At 39.4% G+C, this 5514-nt stretch overlaps 1 long non-coding RNA gene across 1 annotated transcript; it reads left to right on the top strand.

Moving 5' to 3' along the window:
• Nucleotides 1-265: 265 nt before the first annotated feature.
• LOC135299970 (uncharacterized) lies at nucleotides 266-2106 on the top strand. Its single transcript, XR_010361818.1, has 3 exons — nucleotides 266-490; nucleotides 793-977; nucleotides 1871-2106. It is a non-coding gene; the product is annotated as an uncharacterized LOC135299970 (long non-coding RNA).
• The last annotated feature ends 3408 nt before the right edge of the window (nucleotides 2107-5514 follow it).

Genomic DNA, 5514 nt, shown 5'->3' on the forward strand with positions numbered 1-5514 from the left:
GGCGTGAGCTGATGGCTCAGCTCACGCGGCCACAGCAGCGTGCAAGCAGCTCCCTTGGGAGACATTTGTCAGGAGGAAAGCAGGAATGCACCTCTCCAGCTTATTTCCACCTTGGGTCTCGTTAGAGCAAGACTGAGACTGCCAGTTGGACTGGAGCTGAGAACTCCACGTCTCTGGGAATAGGTCCAAGACCAGCGGCCGCCGGGAGTGCAGAGCCTTCACCTGCACATCCTCAGGACAAGGTGGAGCTCCTGGGGCACGGCTGGGCTCGGACCAGGGTGCTTCAGGTGGAAGGTTACAGGGTTTGAAGCTGGCTACACAAAGTGCCCTGTTCCTATCACCCTCCTAATTAGTGAGTCTGTCTGGACCTCCCTGCTCACAATCAGCTCCTCCACCTGCCCAGCTGGCCAAAGCCACCACCTGCCCTCACTTCTCCAAGCAGGCTGTTTTTCATTCACAGCCCTGAAGTCTCCCTTCCATCCGTCCAGGGGTAAGTTGCTGTATTTTCCAGGCAATAGATAAAAAATAAGATTGACAAATGAGTTTAGCATATGACCATCATGCATCAGTTATTAAAAAGAAAGAATAGCTGCAAGGTCCATCTACAGCTTGTTTGCCTTGTCCATATGGGAAATGGAATTTAAATTACCACATTGCTTGAGGAGAAGTTTGTAATCCCAGTGTAGTGAAGTCATGTTTTTCATGGGATGGGAACAGCAGATAGTGAGAGTTTCTGCAGTTAGCATGATATCAAGTGTGATGGCAAGATACTTTAAAGTGTTTTTGTTGTAGATGGAAATGTTCAGATGCAGAACCAGCACTTCTACCCCCCTCCTTCAGAGAAGACACTGAGGAACTGCCATCAGCTTGCTTGTGTTTGCAGCATGCCTTCCAGGATACCCATAGCTTGATTCACATTATCACTGAAAAGGCAGAACAGCTTCCCAGAGCCTGTATTAGGATCACTTTTATGCAGAGTATGAGGTTTTCCTTTCTTTCTTTTTATTTTAACAATACTTTTGTTGCCTTTTTTTGGTTTGAAAGCCCCTAATTCTTTTTCAACTTACTGACAATGGGCATACTTCCTAGTTAAAAATCTCTGAACATGGGGGGGTCATGAAACAACTTGAAAACTGTTGTAGTGTGAGGCAGAACAATGCTGTGTATTCATTTGGCTCTAGGAATTGTTAACAGAATAATCCCATCTGAAATTTGTAGTAAATATATATGCAGAGTAGTAAAAATAGGGGTGGTAATAGACATTTGTATGTGAGTTTGTATGCTCTTGTGCTAAGTGCTGTACAAATACAGAAGAAAAATTCAGCCCCAGCACCAAAGGGTTTAGACTTCAGAGAGGTGGCTGCAGACTGGTGGGAGAATAAGTAAAAACAAAACAACAGGGCCATGCTGGTGGTTCAGCTGATGTCAAAGATGCCTGTGGATGTCCTGGTGTCTACAAGGAGTGTCTTCCAGAAACAAAGGGTTAATGAGAGTCAAAACTCTGGCTGAAAATTTAATGATTAGTTAGTGAGGGGGGTATCATCAGGCAGAGCCAGGAGGGAGGGATGCTCAGGAGGGTGTGATAGATGTCCCTCAAGGGTCAAGGCAGCGCTGACCTCTGTTAGAAGTTTGAAGAACAGATCAAGAAGTAGATAAAATGAAAGGCAGTTTATAAAATATTCATTAGGTGGGTGCAAGAAACTGCACTATGCTAGTGTGAGATAAGGGAAGGTTAAAATATAGATAGTGATAGATCTTCAAATATTGATCTCAGGCAGTAATTGACCCACTCTTCCTTCTGTGCATACACTGCTTAAACCTTTCCATCCTATGCACAAAGGGTATAATTCGTATTCTCTGTTCCTGAAAGCTGCAGGTGTGCTATGAACTCAGTGTTGAAGCTCTCCCTCTACTCACTGGAGAAACAAAGGCAAGCACCAAGCACCAGGCAGACTTCTACAGAAGCAAGCTCTGACATGGAGCAGGTGAATTATCTTTTCACTGTCTCTTGTCTGTATAATCTTGTCATGACACTTAACCTTCAGACAGTTAAAATTTGCTGAAAGGAATCCTGTGCCAGGTCTTCCCTTTGGTTAAATCCTTTATTAAGTCCTGTACATTTTAAAGCCTTAAAAATAACATATTTTAAAATGTAGTAAAATCTTCTGGCAAACTAGAAAAATATTATTGCTACTGTTATTATTATGTTGTTGTTGTTATTATTTTTATTGTTAATACATTGTACAAAAGTCTTCTAGTAAACTTTTTCACTAAAGTTCCAGGTGTAATGCAAACTACTTTTTCTAGAGAAAATGTGTTTTCCAATCCTTTTATCAAATAGAAGGGAAGTTACAATTAATTTCTCATTGCTAATATTTCCCTGCTAAGAACTGTAAACCATTCCTTAGGGACTTAGGTGACTTAGGGAGGCATGGAGTCTATATTTCTTGCTATCTTGTAAGGCAATTTTCTAAATGTCAGTGTTGTAGTGGGTCATTTGTTTGTTGCCAAAAAAGATGCAATACCAATACTGAACACTTGGTTAAGGATATTATTAAAAATTTTTTGGCTTGGAAGGGACTTTAGAGCTCATGTAGTTCCTTGCCACAGGCAGGGACACTTCTATGAATCCTGGTTGCTCAAAGCCCCATCCAACCTGGTCTTGAGCACCTCCAGGGATGGGGCATCCACAGCTTTCCTGGGCTACCCATTGCTGTGCTTCACCACTCTCATAAGAGGAGCTTTCTTCCTAATATCTAAACCAAACCTGCCTTTTGCCAGTTTAAAGCCATTCTCCCTTATCCTATCACTACCTGTCCCTGTCAAAAGTCCCTCTCCAGCTTTCCTGTTGTCCCCCTCCAGGCACTGGAAGGTGCTGTAAGGTCTCCCCAGAACCTTTTCTTCTCAGTTGACCAATTTCAACTCTCTCAACCTGTCTGCAGAGGAGAGGTGCTCCAGCCCTCTGAGCATCTTCACAGCCTCCACTGGACTCACTCCAACAGGTCCATGTGTGTCTCATGTTGAGGCCCCAGAGCTGGATGGAGTACTCAAAAGGAAGTTTTATCTAGAGCCATCCAAAAATAAAAATCACTGATAAAAACCCTGCTTTCTAGCCTCAAATGGAAGCAGTAAAAGAGTAAAAAAAATATTTTCCATAGATTTTGCCACAAGTTCTAGTTCTGATGAGTTTTGCACTACAGTATTTGAGTGTCTCCACAGTTACTAATTTAAGTGTCAATGAAGCTGATTTGAGCTGTTGATCACTTTAGCAGTTTCTGTGCATGTTTCAGTCTCACCAATTTCCCTAGATTAATTGAAATGTGAGTGGCTAGATATATCCTCTTCATCCAGACAGAAAAAAAAAATCCAATTTAAGATAAATGGGGATAAAACAGATGTATTCAAGCATGAGACAAGCCACCTTCTATCTTAGTTATTTCAAAGTGAAATGTTTGAGGGAAATATTATTTGATATCATGTGTGAGCTGTGCTTTAGGACAGTATTCTTGACTGTTTAAATCGGCTAAGTAGGTAAAATAAAGTGTCTCATTATGCACATGAGTATTATGATGACCTACTGCTTCTTTCTAACATGAAGATTTTTTAATTATTGTTTCAGGTTACATTCTTTCAACCTCTCATGACTTTATAGCACTTTATCATCACCTTAACAGTGATTTTCTTTCTAAAAAGTCAATAAACACTCAACCCTTGAACCAAACCTCCTTATTCCCCTCCATGAATATTCTCCTGGAACTATTTTATGTTCCTGTAATGTTGTTACTTCTGATCAATCATGTGAGGGGATCATTGCTAAATCAGTCCCTCTATACTCTGAAATGTTTGTACATCAGAGATGTATTTAAGGAAACAGTCAGGATGTACTGAAATGAGCATGAATTCTCGCATTTCTTTCAAGCTGTTGCAGGCTTTATCTCACATTTCCCTGACAGTTTGTCTACTTTATTTTTTCAGTGCCCAGTAGAAGTTAGAAATGATCATTCATTTCTGCTTACTTCTACATTCCATGCAATTACTTTGATTTAAATTCTGAAACTGGGTTAGAGGTGGAATAAACCTGAAATAGTCTGAAAATTAGAACAGTTTATCTTTTTTAAAAATGCAGGTATGTGAACGTATAATCAAAAATAAAACTAGATTTGAGTTCATAAATTAAAACTAATTTCCTGTGGTTTTTTTAGGAATGTAAAATTGCTCTGATAACACAGCTGAGAAGCTCATTAATGTTTGGTCATATAAAAATGAATCTCTTTGTCCAGATGGGAAAGGGAATATCAGGGAAGTTGACTCTTATTATATGTAAGTAATTTCAGCTTTTGTTAAAATGAATGCATGCAAAGCAACATTCCTTCATATGAGTGTCTTCCTGATTGCCTAATTAGAGAGATTGTCACTAATTATAGTAATGACTGTCAACACACAAATTGTATGGACAGGTTTATGGCACCATGACGGGAATTGCCTGTTTACAACCAAATATTTTCAATAAGTAATTTTCACATGGGTGAAATCCTGTTGCTGTAAATGCTGACATACAGCAGTGCAACAGCAGGTAGTGAGAGGGCATGAAGATTAATTATTACATATATATTTTATATGTATATATTTATATTTATTTATATATTATATTGAATATAATATTACAGTCGCGGTGTCACTCTGGCATTCAGGTGAGTTGTGCTAAGACACTTCTCTGTTTTTGGTTGGAATCATTAATAGAGTCCCTGTACAATACAAGCTGAGTGCTGAAAAATTGCACTCTGTCATGGGTGACTTTTAGTTTTCACATCAGATTTGGAAAGAAAATGTCTTAATTTCGTCTTTTCTGCTTTTTGAGTATGTACTTTGTGCATTGCACAATATGGTTATCAATTGCAATCACATAGGGATACATTTCTACAAAAGCTTTTAACATGGGAACCTTCACATGTTTCAGAGTTGGTTATTGAATAAACATAAGGAATTCTGTATTCTGCCTTAAAGCTTCTGAACATTTTGGATCTATGTTTTGAGCTGCAAATCTCATGGAAACGAGTTCTGCAATGGCACTTATTATTGTAAGATTCTAAATGTTGTCAGCCTGGAGACAGTATGAGGATTGTATTTTGCCATTTTCAGATCTGACTCTGCCAAAATGCAAAATCCAGAGATGCAGAGAAATCAAAATTAATCTGATTAATTCATTTGGTGTTCTCACTGGAAGCTGTGGTAGCAGAGGGAAGGCCTCTAGCTCCAGAGTTATTTACAGCCATCCTGACGAATTTCTAATGAAATCTCTATTTCTATTCATCTGATGAAATTCATCTATGACCTGCAGAATGCTCCCTCCATAACCACTGATCTCCACGCAGGCTGGAAGGAAGCTCCAGGATAAAGAGCACTGGCTTTCAAGTAAATAAAATCTTTATAATTTAATCCAATAGGTCTCCAAATGTACAGTATTACCAGCTATCCATGTGCTGCATTGGCAAGGACAGTTATCACCCTCTTCTG

This window comes from Passer domesticus, chromosome 4 (genome assembly GCF_036417665.1).
Source record: "Passer domesticus isolate bPasDom1 chromosome 4, bPasDom1.hap1, whole genome shotgun sequence".
NCBI classification, from domain to species: Eukaryota; Metazoa; Chordata; class Aves; order Passeriformes; family Passeridae; genus Passer; species Passer domesticus.